At 46.5% G+C, this 16,488-nt stretch overlaps 1 protein-coding gene and 3 long non-coding RNA genes across 4 annotated transcripts in view; 2 read left to right on the top strand and 2 right to left on the bottom strand.

The window, feature by feature from the left end:
• CLSTN2 (calsyntenin 2) overlaps window positions 1-16,488 on the bottom strand; it is a 589,043-nt gene that overhangs the window by 237,561 nt on the left and 334,994 nt on the right. The window lies entirely within an intron of this gene.
• Window positions 1-16,488, bottom strand: part of LOC115292211 — a 54,226-nt gene that overhangs the window by 24,266 nt on the left and 13,472 nt on the right. The window lies entirely within an intron of this gene.
• LOC115292216 lies at window positions 2,060-9,468 on the top strand. Its single transcript, XR_003908867.1, has 3 exons — window positions 2,060-2,077; window positions 7,503-7,617; window positions 9,447-9,468. It is a non-coding gene; the product is annotated as an uncharacterized LOC115292216 (long non-coding RNA).
• Window positions 11,786-12,831, top strand: LOC115292217. The gene is made up of 2 exons (XR_003908868.1): window positions 11,786-11,873; window positions 12,580-12,831. It is a non-coding gene; the product is annotated as an uncharacterized LOC115292217 (long non-coding RNA).

Below are 16,488 nucleotides of genomic sequence, written 5' to 3' on the forward strand. Positions count from 1 at the left end.
CACCTTGCTGTGAATCTCTGGCCAACCTCTCTGAGCCTCAATTTTCTTATCTGTAAAAGGAACTAATCGTCCCTAATGTGCAAGCTTCTTGTAAAGATTAAGCACTCAGAAGTACACGGTATCTGACATGCGGAGGGATCCAAAGAAGAGTCACAATAATTTTTTGCACTGGTTTTTCTGTCCCTTCGGCTAGAGTGCAAGTTTCCAGATGATAATGACGGTGCCCGACTCACCCATCTTTACAACCCCAGCACCCAACACTATGGATGGCACACTATTCGATTCACTGAATGTAACTGCCTGAACTTTTTCTCCCCCTATGTCTTTGCATAGCTTTTAAAAGAATGTTTTCTTTATGTTTGAAAAGAAATTAACACATAATACCAATACCACAAAACAGAAATTGCCCAGGATTCGGGTGCAGACCTTTGGAGACAAGCTAACAAATAAATCCAATTGCTGAAAATGTCAACCCTTAAAAGGTTTGGATCTCAATGTTCAAAACAAATGTAAATTCTCATCTCCATTTCTCCTACATACCTGTCACCAGACTCTAAAACCATGGCAAACCAAACTGCATTCTTCTGAAAACCCCTAATTTTTCCCTTGACCTCAATTAATTACAATTTCATTGTGGTTTTAGAGTTCACTTCACTGCTGATTGCAACCCGCTGGCTTCCCCTGGCTCCTGACACTGCTAGCAACCTGACAGGAGGAGAGAACCAGAAGGTGCTCATCTTCCACATTTCTAATCATTTTAAAAGAGGGCTTAAAATTTTTGTGCACACTCCTAATACAGAACAATTGCTTCAAAGAAGCTCTTAGTTTAAACCCTATGGAAAAGAGTTGTAAACTGAAGGTGATAACCACAGCTGTCAGGACGGTTTGCTTATTTCCCGGGGGACAGACTACTTGAAAGGAAAATAAAGAGAAAGAAAGACTCCTCACAGGCAGCGATGGCAGAGGAGGTCAAGGGCCCGAGCGAGCAGAGTCCCCAGGTGTCAGCTCCCCAGCCAGCCCTGCGGAGGTAACATAGCTCAAATGGTGCAAATGGCGTGCTCCAGGAAGGAGAGGAAATCGTTTACCTCTGTGTAACTGGGATCCTGACTTGTAAAGTAATGCCCACCTAGTGATCTGAAACCAATTACTTGTTAGAAAAACTAGCACAGAGCAAACAGCTACCAGGAGGAGATCTCAGATTCACGTCCTAATGAAACACTTGGCCTTCTCATTAAAAATAAATGCCTACATTGCTTCCAAGCATTTGGGGAAGACCGTCACAAGCTGCAGGGGAGAAAGGGAAAGTGCTGTGAGTCCTAATGAACCACACACAGAAAGCAGAAACCAAGCTTAATTGGATTACTTCTAATTAGTGACTCTAATGAGAACTGAAGAGCACTGACAACACATGTGTAGAGAAGTAACTGGAATAATCTTCATAATTAGAGATGTGGCTGCAGATAAGGCTTCTCATTCCCTGGGTGGTTTGTTAGTATAAACTTGCTCTTCCAGCCTTTCATCCACCCGGAGCTCAGGATCTGGGCCCGGTCCCTGGGTGGAAACCCAGGCCGACACTCACTAGCTGCATGATTCCAGCAAGTTACTTAACTCTGTGTCTCTCTTCTCTCATCAGCTAGATGAAAATGATTAAAATAGCACTTACTTCATAGAATTCTCATGGGGATTATATGAGTTATTACATACACAATCCTTATTATAGTGCCTAGAACACAGTACGTATTCATAAATCTTAGTTGTTATTAATTCACATACTCATCCACCATCTGTTTAAATTTTTTTAATGTTTATTTTTGAGAGAGAGAGAGAGAGAGAGCGCACATGTGAGGGAGCATGAGTAGAGGAGGGCAGAGAGACAGGGAGACACAGAATCCAAAGCACGCTCCAGGCTCTGAGCTGTCAGCACAGAGCCCATTGTGAGGCTCAAATTCACAAACTGTGAGATCATGAATGGAGCTGAAGTCAGCCCTTAAGTGACGGAGCCACCCAGCCACCCCCACCATCTGCTTATTCAAACAGCATTTCCTGCGTATTTTCAATGCTTCCAGTTCTGGGCTAGGTAAGTCTGATCCTGTTAGCCCCAATTCAACGACTTCCCACTCTTTTTAAAATGAAGACTCCACTGACTCGCAGCCACAGCCTGCTCACCTCTTCATTCCTCTCTCTGCTAGGGCAGCAGTCGCCTTCCTCCTGGCTCTCCGGCCAATCCTACTCCCCTTCCACAGGGCCTTTGCATAGGCTATTCCCTCAGCCCGGGATGCTCCAGGCAGGCAGGATCTGTACCTGTTTTTGTTTGTTCTTGAATCCACACCACCTAACATAGAAGCTGATTTATACTAGGTGCTCGATTAAAATTCATTGAACTAATGAATAAATAAGTGACTTAAAGATTAAGAATAATAAATAAGACAGTGCTAAGGCATGATAATAATAGCTAACATTTATTTAGCGCTTGCTCTGTGACAGGCACTATTCTAAACACTTTACTTGTATTATTGCATATCCATTCCACCTTGAAAGGAATGAAATAGAACACAGTGTGCGGGGAGGGGAGCTGGAGTGTCAGGCATTGGAACAGGACAGGACAGGATAGCAGACCATACCTAAGTCTATCGGGGAGGGAGATTTTCAAAAGACCACCATAGTTAGTGAGTTAACATTATGACCGAGGAACTCCAGGGCATGGCCACAGCCCAGAAATGGCATCTGTCTGGCAAATGTCCATCTACAGACAGTGGGGAAGGTCTCACAGAGGTGACCAAGTCCTGCAGTGAGGGATGAAGGACCAGTAGAGACTGTCTATAGGAAGTGGGTGATCCTTTCCAGGAAGAGGAACAGCAGCTCCAAAAGCATGAAGGCCCATGCGAGAATGGGTAAGGCAACAGTGTACGAAACCAGACTGAGGTAGCTTGCCAGGGAGCAGTGGGAAGGGTGCTGGGAAGATGGGGGCAGCCAGACCAGGGAGGGCCCGTGGGCCAGCCCGAGTGTTCCCCAGAGGCTTTAGAGGGATAGGCAGATGTGTGTTTCATAGCTGTATCTCTGGCCACAGCACTGAGTCTAGATGGCATGGGTCGTGCAGGAGATACGGAGGAAAGGTGGGAGGCTGCTCCAGCAGCTCAGGGGGCGGTGCTCAGATCTGAGCTCCTGCAACAGCAGTAGGGAAGGAAGCTGAAGAAGGAAATGGAGATGGAACAGGATGGGAAGGAGAAGGGAAGAGAGAACAAGGAAGGCTAGAACCCTAAGACCAGACCTTCCCTGGAAGGGCTATAAAGAGGTGAGGGTGGAGTGCCCAAGCAGATGACCATACTCCAGGCAGCAAGAGTCAGAAGCAACAATCCTGCTCAAACGCCCAGGTGCCTGTCCTCGGAGAACTGGGCAGGTGTGTTTGTATGAGCCTGGTGGAGACAGGGAAGGAGGCAGAATCCAGGCCTGAGAAGATGGGAGGCCCAGATGCCAAAGCAGGATGCAGACATTCAGGGCACTCTGCAGTGTGGGGAGGGAGCAGACAGGCACATGAGAGACTCAGTCACTGGAAAGTAACTCCTGGTAGGGCACATGGGGTGGCTCTTGTGGCTGCCTGGGCCTTGCAGCTGAGACCTGAAACTCTTGCCTGAATGCCCTAATCTCTGAGAGGCCCCAGAATGCCTGGCAGGTCTGCTGAGATCCCCAGGTCCTGTGTCCTCTGGCCTGCCTACCTTGCCACCAGCTGTGCTCAGCTAGGGACAAGACCAGACCTCACAATATTGTCACATCTACAGTAAGACTAGTTCCTCGAGTTTCCCTTCACCCGGCTCTACCCCCAGAGCTCCCTGGGACACCTGCCTCCTTAGCCTCTTCAGACACCCAGCGTCCAGGGTATTTTTCACCTTCTTGTGGTTCAGGCAGCCCCAGAGCCAATTCCCTAGTGCAGACCACAGTCCTGTCTGGGCCTGCCAGGCTGCATGACCTGGTGCCACCCCTCAGCAGCCTTACCTGGGACCACCCTTCTGTGGAGCAGCAAACAGACCCCATATCTTCCTATCACCAACATGTCCTGAGCAGCTCATCACCTCAGGCCCTTCACAGGCTGTTAATTGCCCCCCTGCCTCCACCTCCTACTCAGTCTTCAGTGTGGGCCTAAATGGGGCTTCCTCAGAGAACCCTTCCCTCGGATACCCCCATTACATGCTCTCGGTGTGCCGTACTTGCACTTTGTGTCACTTGTCAAGATTGTAATTCAAACAATTAGTTGCTTAATCATGTGCTTAGTGTCTGATTCTATGAGGGCAGGAACCAGGCTGGTCCTCTTCACCACTATGTTCCTGGCACTTAAAATAAAACCAAGCACATAGTATGTGCTCAGTAAATATGCACTGAACAAAGAGAATGCATAACCAGCACAACCATGGCTCAAAGATCACACAGCCGGTCAAATGTTGATTCAGGATGAAAATCACCTATTCTGCATAGGCTTCAGGCCAGTCCAGTTAGGAGAGTTTTAGTGGAGATTTGCCCTTAGATCCACACCAGGGTGGCCCTGAGGGAAGCTGTGGGATGGGGTAGGGAGGAAAGGGAGCTAACATGCCAGCGACCGTGGGTTTTCTGAGAATACTAGATGGCTTAGCTAAAACTGCAGTGAGATTGTGCTTCTGAAATGCTACCCAGTGTTTAAAAATTGGGCATGCGTGATGAGGGGCTTCTGTCAACATCGAATATGCAGCCCTCCAGCTGGCTGAGAAATGAGCAGGATGGTTTTGAAAAATTCACCAGTTCTCTTGGGGAAGGCCAACTAATCTGATTTTAACACCTCACACAATGCTTTGGAATTACATTCATTTTCTTCAAAAATGTGCTTGCTAGAATTAACTAGGTAGACCCTCCCAAGGGAGACGCAGAGTCCTCCATGAACACCACACTTCTTTATCAGAATGTAGCATGAATTCCAGAATGCACTGCAAAGGATTTGTAATAATTGGGATCATTTATAGAACCTACTATGTGCTGGGACTGGGCAGGTCCTTCACCCATGTTCGTTCCCTCAGTGTTGACCAACACTCTCTGAATGGGTGACCTTTACATCTGCATTGTGGTTAAGGAACTTGCCTGAGTCTGAGCATCTAACGTTGAATGCAGCATGCTTGAGCACCTGAGGCCCTCTGGCCCGAAGCCTGTGCTCTTTTCTCCAGATTCATTTTGTCTGGCTTCTGGGTTGATATTGTCTGTGGCCTTCCATCGATGCCAAGAGCCATGGCATGGTAAATGGCCACCCCTGGGTGCATTTTCCCAAAAGGCTCAAGACGGAGTTAACAGGCTCCAAGTTCAGTAAATCATGGGAGCTGGGGTTACTCTGAACCATCCTTTGCCTTTTTAAAATGTTTATTTATTTATTTTGAGAGAGAGAGGGAGAGTGTGTGCATGCACACACACACACACACACACACACACACACACGCACACGTGCGATTGGGAAAGGGTTGGTGGGGGGGGGACAGAATCCCAGACTTCACACTATCAGCACAGAGCCCAATGCAGGGCTCAGTCTCACCAACCATGAGATCATGACTTGAGCCAAAATCAAGAGTTGGATGCTTAGCCGACTGGACCACCCAGGTGCCCTGAACCATCCTTCACCTTTAAGAGCCTCATATTGAGACTTGCTGTTGGCCCTGCAGGGGTTATATCTATAGATCCTGGCAGACCTCAAAGGAAGCCCATTATGACTTTAATTATTCAATGTAAACACGTAAGTGCACCACGGTGTTGCTGACTGGTTTGGCATTGCTCTATTCTTTAATATACCAGAAGTCTCCAGAAAAAGAAACGGGTGACATGCTTCTGCTCCCATGAAAAACATGGAGGAAAAGATAAAATCCACTAACTGGGTTCGGCCATTTTAAGGAAGTTGATTTCAACCAGATAAAGGAGATGTTAGGAGAGAGAAAGGACAAGACAATGAACCAATATAAAACCACACATTCAATAAACAGACATTTAATGGGCACTCACTCCATGCTGTGCATTAGGTGTAGTTGTATGCTTGTGACTAAGCATGGCTGAACACCCTTCGTATACATCTCACACTTTATGCCCAACCTGAGGGAACCATTTAGAGATTATCAGCCTCACCTTTTCTGTCTGTGCAGGATAGAGAAGTGAGCATAGACATGAGTTTTTAGCAGCTCAGTCTATGCCCTGACACAGGGGTCAGGCCAGGCAACACCAGGAGAAAGGGCAAGGAGGCTGGGAGGGGGAGCGTCCCTGGATCCCAGCGTGTAGGTTGCAATTAGATGGTGAGAGAGGACAGGGGGCAGGTCTTGTAGGTTGAAGGATTCTGAGTTACATTCACATAGAAACAGGAGAAATGAAAAAGTAGACTACAAAATCTTAAAAAAAATGGGTCCCAGAACACCAGAAATCTAATAGGGATGAAGCAAACTGACCCAAGTATGTGGAAAGCCATTTCGACAACTAAATCTGTAGGAAAAGCTGCATTCTGTGGGTGCTGAGCCCAGAGGGTCGGAGCAGTAACAGGACCAGAGATCTGGAACAGGTGCAGTGACCCAGGGAAGCCCAGCTCTCCGTACAGCCAGACTTGCACAAAGAAGAAACCTGGGTCAAAGATATGCAAGACAGGGGCTGTCCTCATTACACTCATTCTCAAATCCTGCAGACCAGGCCCTAAGTTTTGCTTCCATTGGACAGAGGTGGAAACTGAGACTCAGGGTTCAGCAACTTGCCCAAGACCACCAAGCAGTGGAGCCAGGATCAGGTGGCTGTAAAGTCTAGGGCTCTTCTCTCCGAACATGCAGTCATCCTCTTAGAAGTTCAATGCTGTGGGGAAGAATGGTATCTTCTGGAAGAGGTCATGGTGAGTGACTATGACAAAGGATAAGAGCAGGAGGGATTCTCCATGGCACGTGCTTCATAGATTCAGAGAGTACTGGTGAGTGCCTTCCCAGTGTGCAGAACTGTCCTAGGCACTTTGTGTCTAGTGTGAACATGGTGGGACCTGCATGGGAAATTCGGTGGTGCACAAATTGCATGCTGTGAGTATATTTGGCAAGGGCAATCTGGAGGAGACTGGGCCTTGGAAGATGAACAGAATCTGGATTTATGTAGAAAGGAGGAGAACTTTCTGTGGGGGAGAGGAGCTCTGCATGAGCAGCTGACTGAGCACGGCGATGACTACCTATCACGAGTAGTCAAAGTAGAGAGATGGAGACTACAAAATAGCATTTTCTCCCTGATTGTAAAAGTAACATATGTTCACGGCAAAAAATCCTTGGAAAGATGGGAGTATAAAGAAAAAACTAAAAAGTTATTTCAGTTTTTGCTATCTATCCTGCCAGACTTGGTTCCGTGCACTTAAAAAAACAAAAAAACACCACTCTGTATACAATCCCAACGCTTAATTTTTTGCAACACAATGTATATCAGAAGTATTTTGTTCTGCTCAAATATTTGCAAGAACCTGGGTTTCCATAGCTGCATGGTGCTCTGTTTAGGGCTCCCAAGTTAATCTTGGCCCCTGCGAGTGTGCTGACCTGCACTGGCCGATGAGGACATGGCTCTCTGGGCTGGAGAAGGGAGTTCCCCAAGGCCTTCCTTCCACAGAGCCAGGTAACCTTCCCATTGCTGCTGGACCCATGCTCCTCCCTTCTGTCCTCTCACGGTGTCTGGCCTTGCTAGGGGTGATCCAAAGGGAACAAAGAGACGAGTCTGTGTTTCCTTTGGAGACAAGGGACCTGAAATGCGGCCCCCCCGCCCCACCATTCCTTCACTTATCAACCCAGCAACTAAAGGATTTTAGAAGACGTTATCTAGAGATAATGAAGTTTAAAGGAATCTGTTTCATATTTCTGGAAGTATTAAGTGATGCAATTTCTAATTCAACTTGTTAGAAATCAACCTATCAGACTGATAATATATAAATGTAGCCTCTTCTGACCCTGTCTTGTATGGTAACAGCTTGAATCCATTTACAGGATCCTCAGCATAGAACGGAGGCTTCACTTCCTGGTGATTAGTACTGAAATAAGGGAGGGAGGGGGTGTTACACAGTGTGTGTGTGTGTGTGTGTGTGTGTGTGTGTGTGTGTGCGCGCGTGCGCATGCGCGTGTGCGTGCATGCGTGTGTCTGACAGCTCATGTGATCTATCCTCCAGGGAGAAGCAAACTATTGTGCATAGCTTGATACGTAGTAGGGCATGAGGTACTTGATATAGATTATTTTTCTTTGGGTTTCTAACAGTAGGTAGAGAAAGGACAACTTAGATTTTCTTACCTCAGGAGATAGAGAGGTTGAGCATTTTGCTCAAAATGCCACACCTGCTCAGTCGTGGGGTTGGGGCTAGGACTCAGATGGGCCTGGACCCAAATCCGACTCTCTTCCCCTACGCAGCTCCACCCCCTGCACTGGTTCAATGAGGTGGGAAGCCTCCTCCCCACCTCCTTCCCGCCACAGCCCTGGAGACCACCAGGAGCATCCAAACTTCCAGTGAGGTTCAGGGCAGAGTCCTGCTGTCGGCAAAGGATTCCATTTGGAACTGAACCCAGCATTATGGAAGCTTATCAGGGATGAGGAAAGAAACATGAGGGCTTTTAGGTTGGCCACAGTTAATAGAAAATTCAAAGACATGAAGTTCCATGCAGTTCCGTAGTCTGGAGGCATTTAATCTCCCTACCGTCAGTTTCCGAGGTAACCACCTAGCTCGCACACATCCTCTTCTGAGTTTTACACACATTGTCCAGTGAATCCATAAAATTCCCCTAATGAGTTGGTTTTCTGATCATCATTTCAAAGACAAACAATAGGAGATTCAGAGAAAGAAGTAAATGTTTAAAATCATAGAGAAAAACTGGCATCCATCTGCACAGACTTCATTTTCACCAAGATTACAGATCCTTAAAGTGTTAAGGCCACAAGCCCTGGCCTGTGAATGGTGACCCCATGTGAGGTCAGAGTGGGGTTCCTGGTTACGGCTAGTCTCCTCTCATTTCCAGCCAGAGCAGGTTGACACCTGCTAGGATGCAGGAGTCCTTTAGGGCCTCTGGCTTCTGGAGTCAGGCTGTCACAATGGGTGAAGGTCAGGCTGGCCACTAAATCATCCCCTCAGGCTCAAATTTGCTTTCACACTTTTTGAAGACATCCCTAGAGACTCAACTCCTTCTCCCCAGTTGATTTTTAGCTGGATTCATTTTAAATTTTGGAAGTAAAGTGTTTTTGTAAACCGCAGAGAGAGAGAGAGAGAGAGAGAGAGAGAGAGAGAGAGGGAGAGAGAGCTCTATGTGTGGAGGACACTATTATAATTACAGTTGGAGAAAGTCCTGGAAGGATTATTTTTATTATTTATTCTTTTATAAGCAAAATACTGCCCAAAGAAGCTAAATGACTTATCAAAGCTTGCAAGGTTAGGCTGAGATGAGAGTCTGAACTTTCTTTTGGATTAGAGTCAACACTAATTGAGCACCTCCTGTGTGCTCAACATCTTGCTAGGCACCTAGGAAAAGGAGAGGATGCAAGCCCCTGAATGAGAGGAACCACGTCTTGGTCTTCCCTGGTTCCCCAGGCCTCAGTGGCGTGCTCCGTGCAAAAGAAGCTCTTAAGAAATGTCTGCTAAATGAATCAAATGGATGAACTCCTAGATGCTCATACGCTTGTGTCCTCTTGTGAACATTCAGAACCTAAACTTCCTGCTTGAGGTCTGACTTCAACCAAGAGTTCGCCAGGTGTCCCGTCATTATTTCCCCTCTATTCACTGGCACCCTTGATGAGACTGCATACACTTCAAGGGTAGAGACCCTGACCCTGCTCTCGCCCCCCATGCTGTGTGCACTGCAGAGATGGACGGAGGCGGGGGACTCGACAGTGGCTCAGGAATCACAGTCCTACACCTTCTCTGAGACGGACAGCCTCTCTAAGGCCAGCACACCATTGGCCCACACTTGGATGCCTGTGTCCTCATTTGGAACCCAGAGCCCACCTGGGTCCACACAAAGTCCACACCATTCCGGCTAGAAGGTACCAACCCCATCTCCACCTGACCACCTGGCCTACCTATGTGGCCCCTGCCTGCTCACTCCTGTTCACCTGCCTCACTCCTCCAACTGGGTGGTGGGCTACAGAGAAGGCACTTTTTCTATAGCCCCAGCCACCCCCACAGGTAGATCAAGGTTTTTCACATGGTAGGTAGGCAATAAACTTCTGCTAAACACAGAAAATATTTTAGCCACACGTGTTTGGCTTGTTTTCAGCCAAGGTTTGCTGGCCTTTGAAAGTAAATGCTTTGAAGACCATATTTTTCAAAGAGCTCCTACGCGAACCCAGAATTAATAAGCATCTAAATTACAAATCTCACCATGTAGAACAAATTGGATTTCTTTTCATTAATAGCAAGGAAGCAGAAAACAGGCCCAATCCCAAGGGAGCCGAATGAACACAGTTATTCACCATTTTCTCTCGCATTTTTTTCCGTCTATAAACCCATCTTTATTCAATTATGTAGCTCATAAATATGGCCCCTGTATGTCAGCACAGCTAACAAGTGGTCTCCAATGTCACAGGCCTTCTGACAGCTCACCCAGCCTATGATAACAGAGTCACGGCTCTAGTTCTAGGATTTTTTTTTCCCCAGGAAAAAAACAGCAAACACTGGCAAGACTCATTCATGCCTCAAATGATCACAACATTCCAAATATTAAGATGTTGGGCCTCGTGACTTTTTAATGAAAAAAAAATGTTAATGCTGTTCTGTAACAGCCTACAAAGTACGTCACTGATGGAAAACAAAGGCTAATCCTCGCACAGAATATTTTTATATCTGCCTTCTTAAACACACAGTTACCTTAAAAACAGGCCTGTAGCTTTTGGAGAAATCTGGGGACCCAAATAGCAAAGATTCTTCTCCAAAACAATTACTATAAGGGTTTGAGGAAATTCTACTTCTGTGCTGGGTTTACTGTTCTGTATTTCCCATTTGCCCTATTGGGCAAGGGGTAGGAGTGGGGTGGTGTTGCCCGACAGACTCATAGCTTCCAGGAAGAGCACTCGGCGGCCCTGCCCACACAGCAGGACCCAAAGCCTAGCAGATTAGCCAGTTATACATCATTGAACTTCCTGTCTCCAACACAGAAGTTCTCGAAGTGCAGTCCAGGGACCCCTGGCATTCTCAGTGACCCTTTCGGAGGGAGAGCCCATGAGCTCAAAACTGTTTTCATGATTTCATGAAGACATTTTTGTCTTTTTCACTTGAATTAGAGCAAGTTTCCCAAACCATAAAAAGCTACACAATATAATAATATTGCAACAGATCAAGTGAAAAAGAAATGAGAATCTGCCGTCTTCTATTAAGTTAGATATTAACGAGATCTGCTGTCATAGAAAGCAAGGCCACTCTTCTTGGACTCGTTTTGTTTTACAGAAAATATGTTATACTGACATGCAATTGCCTGATTATTATTCAATTAGTTGTATCTCTAAAACATGATGGTTTTAAATTTAGTAAGTTACTGATAGACATAACCTACATGAATATGTTCTTTGTGATCCTCACGAATTCTCAGGAGTTTAAAGAGGCCCCAAGAGCAAAGGGCATGAGTACTATGTCCGAGGATGCTCCTTAGCTCTTCACGGGCCTTTCTGGCATCCTACTCATCCTTCAGGCTCATCGCCAACACACCTCTGGAAAGCCGCTCTCAGAGCCCCAGGCCCCAAGTGCATCCTGGGAGCCTCTACCAAGGTGCCCACTACCTCGAATCACATTCACAAATTCCCTTGTCTGTACTTCCCAGCGTTGACTCTCTGCAGCAGAGCTGGGCATTTTCAGTCCTACATTCTTGATGCTAAAGAGAAGTCTTGGTACCCAAGAAGAACTTACTGTGAGTACTATAAAGCTGTAACATTTTATATGAGTTGAAGGAAGGAAGAAAGGCGAGAATGAAAGGAGGTGAGAGCTGGGTCTTGTAGGGATTTGGGTCTGAAGGACACTAATCAGCATCCCAGAACCAGCAAGGCTTATAAACTCTTAATCACAATTATTCACAGGAGGCCTAATTTTGGGCAAGGCCTGCGTGTGGATTATGCATAAAGCTACCTTGAAGTATTTGCTAAACTGTAGCTTTGGGGACCCTACCCTCTGGGATCATTAAACAGTAAATCCTATAGAGCCAGTGAGGGGTGCAGAGGTGGAGGGGAGACTGCTTTCCGGGCAGTAGCTCCAAGTCAGGAGGTCAAGCTGCAGCTTTCTGAGCAACAAGAGGAAACTCTCTGAGGTTGTTCTCATTCTGGAAGTTGTGCTGTGCCCTCAGAAGGTAGTCCAGACACAAAACTGTCATCCCATGTGGCATTCTCCCAGCCATGAAGAGAAACACTATTATCACAGGCGAGGAGAAAGGAGACATTCACTGAGGCCTCCAACTTGCAAGCTGGCGTAACTCACACCAAGTTCTAGAGCTGCGTGTGCGTCCGTGCAAATCACGTCGGGGGAGGGCCCTGGTGTCACAGAGCTTGGCAGCGGTCGGCAGGGCCAGGTGTCTCTGCAAACCACTAGTCCAGCCTTGTAAAGCAGTGCTCTTCATGACACAGCCAAGTGGGTCGTAGGACAGCCAGGGGCACAGGTGAAGACCAGTGGCTGACTCAGTCAGAGAAGACAAAGAAGGGGATCTGGAAAGGATGGAGACCGACATACACTTCCCTACACTTGCCTGAGGGTTTCATCACTTCCCTGATGAGCAAGGATATCAAGAATGAACTCTCTCTGTGAATTTGTGTGCAGATGCATACATACAGTAATTACATGTTATGAGTGTAGTGGTTTAGTAAACTGAATGGAATTTATTATGTAACATTTCATTTGAAACTAACATTTCAAACAAGAAACTTTTTTTTTTTTAATTAAAGACGTCTGTAAGGAATGGGAGGCAGAGAGGCCCATGTAATCATATAGGTCGGGATCTGGGGAGCAGGTGTCTGTCCAGGGGGCAGAGCCTGTTCCCACTCAGCTGGGCCACGTACTACAATTGCTGAAAACTGTCCTGGAGTAATGTGGGAGGACTTCCTGCAGGAGGGAGCACCCAGCACTGGGCTGCTAGGAACCAGTGGTATCAGGCTGAGTGGAGGGGGAAAAGGGGGCACCTCAGCCTATGGAAAATCCAGGTGGTAGGGAGGGATTGAGGCCAAGGGCCAGCCTTGCATTTGGCGCTCACTGTGTGCTCACCTCCTAGTGAGGCACTATTCAGAATCTCTTGATTATAATGGGGCTACAGATGTTTCTGCTGAGCCCACATCCAGACCTCAGGTCCTCTACTCCAGGCTTTGCTCGGGCCTGAAGGGCCTTTCTTGTCTCTTTGGGTCCTTCCATCCCCTTCGCTCAGCCCCAGTGCCCCTGCTGTCCCCATGCTACCCAGCTGGGCTTCACCCCAGCCACAGCTTATCTGCATTTCCCTTATTTCTCCTTCTCTTTATATTCTGGCTCCCTGTGTGTTCAGCGTTCCCACCCGCAGCGGACAACGCACTTTCTGAAACAGTACACTGCCCTTTGCCTGTCCGGTAAAGGTTTTATGGATGAATGAATGAACTGCTGAATGAGTCTCCTTGTGGGATCCTGGGCTTTGTCTTTCCTATCGATGGAGTGTGGCCATTGACCATGGCCTCCCCAGTGGGAGGCAGGTGGGCCCCCAGCCAGAGCTTAATTGCTCAGAGCTTCCTGCTCTCTTTGCAGTCTGTTCCTGGCACAAACCCTCCTCAGCCCGCCAGACACACCGTAAGCGGCTTCTTGCCGCTGACCTCTCGGCAGCCCCTCCGTGTCCTTAGCATTTCGTATCACAGTACTGCAGCTACGTGTTTCTATGCTTGTCTCTTTCTCCAGACGGTGAGCTCCTTGAAGGTTCACAGGCCAACGTAAACTGCAGTTGTTCTTATCATGACTATTGTTATTAGCTTCCATTAAATGGACACTATATTCCAAGAATTGTTTTAAAGACTTCACACAGATTATTTCCTTATATATTGACAAGAGTCCAGTAGGCTATTACATATGGTTTACAGGTGAACTGTATCATGCTCATTTTACAGATGAGAAAAAACGAGGCTCAGATGTTTAGTGATTTGCTCAAGATCATGTGGCATGTAAGTGGGAGGGCCAGAAACCGTGTGCAGACCTGTCTAAAGGAAAGCTAAATCATTAAATGACTATTCTTTATACCCTCTCACTTTTTAGCCTAGCATGTAGTAAATTGTGAGGAATGCTTAGTAAATTGTCGGGAATGAACAAATGAATGAACGAATGAATAACTATTAGGTTGAGCCATCATTATAGAACTCAAAGCCCTACATCTCATCCCACATGCTCAGAGAGCGATGACTCATGGAGAGCCACCGAGCTTCTCCGAGCCCCAGTTTCATTATCTATTTACTGAACAGAATAGTATATATTGGGGATTAGCAACTTATGGTCTCCAGGCCAAACCCAGCGCTATGCCCATTTTTGAGTAGCCTACAAGCTAAGAATGGTTTCCATATTTTTAAATGTCAGATGTAAAAAATAATTTCAACCTTTTAAGAAAACGGTTGTTTGACTTTGTCCATTGGCCAGCCAAGCCAAAGTAAAATATATACCATCTGGTCCTTTACTGAAAAACGTTTGCTGAGCCCACATTCAGTAGTAATTACTTCACAAGTTTATTGTGGGAATCCAGTGAAGGCTGTTTGGGGAAATCTGAAAAAGATGTAGTAACAAAGGCATTCATATAAATAACAACTATTAATATTCATTATGAGTTGATGCCAGAGGTGGCTGTTTCCCAGAGTCCTCTGCACATGTTTAAAAACAGTGGGCATGAGGTCCTACCTCCGCTGGCCCTCACAGAGGCTGTGTGACTTCTGTGTAAGATCAATTCTCATAGGCAATGCAGAGATCACTTCAAGGACCAAAGGCTGGCTGACTAAATGCCAAACTGGCCAAAATACTTGGCAAAAAGACAGATCAAATCGAGTCCAAATGTCGCCTAATTAGTCCAAATATGAGGAAGAAGTTAATTACTTTACGTAATGCCCAGAGAGCTCCTCATAGAAGAGTGGCAGGAAGGTCTCCACTTCACCTGAAGGAAACTGGGCATACCCAGGAGATGAGTTCAGCCTTTGTCCATCCATCTGTGCATCAGGCAGAGGGGGCAGAGCCCGCCTGCCATGCTGGCCTGCCCTCTCCTGCTGGCTCTGTCCCAGCTTGCTCTCATTTCTCTCCGAACCTCAGCTTCTGAGTTTGAGATTAACTCCCATTACACCTTTTCTTTATACCTAACAGGGTGGTTATGAGGAACTAATGGAAAAATGGATGTGACAATATAGACTTTGCTATGATTAGAAATAATAAAGCACAGCCCTCATAGGGGAGATAGTCAGAGCCAGAAACCATAAAGGAAATACCGGTAGATCTAACTTTATTAATTCAACATTTAACTAATGTTTATGAAACTCCTATAGGGTGTCAGGCGTGATATAAAAATTCAAAAGTGTCCATAGGGAAAACAAACTTAAATGTCAAACAACTTTTAAAAACATTTGTGTTATATATGACAAAGAACTGGTAAGAAAAAGAGCATCCCAATTTAAGTATGAAAGAGTGTGAATACATAGAAAATGTAACAAGTGAGTTCTCAATACCTGAGAAGATGCTCGCCCCTACTCATAGTCAAAGAAATGCAAAGGAAGGTGAGGATGGGAATGTCACAGCCCCTCAGCAGTGGTGGGAAGGGGCGAAGAGCCTGATGTGGACAGAGGGACGAGGAGATGGTGAGACTGTAAATTAGTTCAAACGTTCCAGAGGGAAACTTGCCATATGGATCAACATCTTAAATCTGTATACCCCATCTGTATTTTCTAACCACATGGTTTTCAGGGAACTCACACAGTGAGTCTAAAAATCCTAAAGATCATCTTCAAGAATAAATATGAAAAACGGCCAGGGTCTTCCAAACAGAAGATCTTTCTAGATCCCAAGACAGATAAAGGTAGGAAGCTGTGAGACAAAGGCACAAGAAAAGACAAATCAGGACCTTAGCATGGAAAATTCCTAAGTAGATTCAGGTGTTAGGGCTTCAATGGACTCAGAGTGAAAGCAGGGCGGGATGACTAGTTAACAGAGAAAAGTTGGGCCAGCTGTGTAACTGTTCAGGTAAAGAGAGCTAGGTCTTTACATGGCTTCTTAAACCACAAAATATGGGGGGGTGGAGCCAAGATGGCGGAGAGGAAGGGAGCTCTGTAAACTCCCTCCGCACCGTTTTTCGAACTGAGAAGGATATTACGTTCATCTGAGAGAGCGGAAGGAGAAAATACGAACTCCAGAGGGAATAGAACCTCAAGGTTACCTGAGTGAGTGGGGGTGAACGAGGGGAGATCCGAGGACAGGCCAGCCCGGACGGGCAGGGGAGGTAAGATCCCCAGCCCAACGTGGTGCAAGTGCCGGGCGCCCGGGAGACAAAGGGAAGAGACAGAGTC

The sequence above is a fragment of the Suricata suricatta genome, chromosome 5, assembly GCF_006229205.1.
Source record: "Suricata suricatta isolate VVHF042 chromosome 5, meerkat_22Aug2017_6uvM2_HiC, whole genome shotgun sequence".
Taxonomy (NCBI): domain Eukaryota; kingdom Metazoa; phylum Chordata; class Mammalia; order Carnivora; family Herpestidae; genus Suricata; species Suricata suricatta.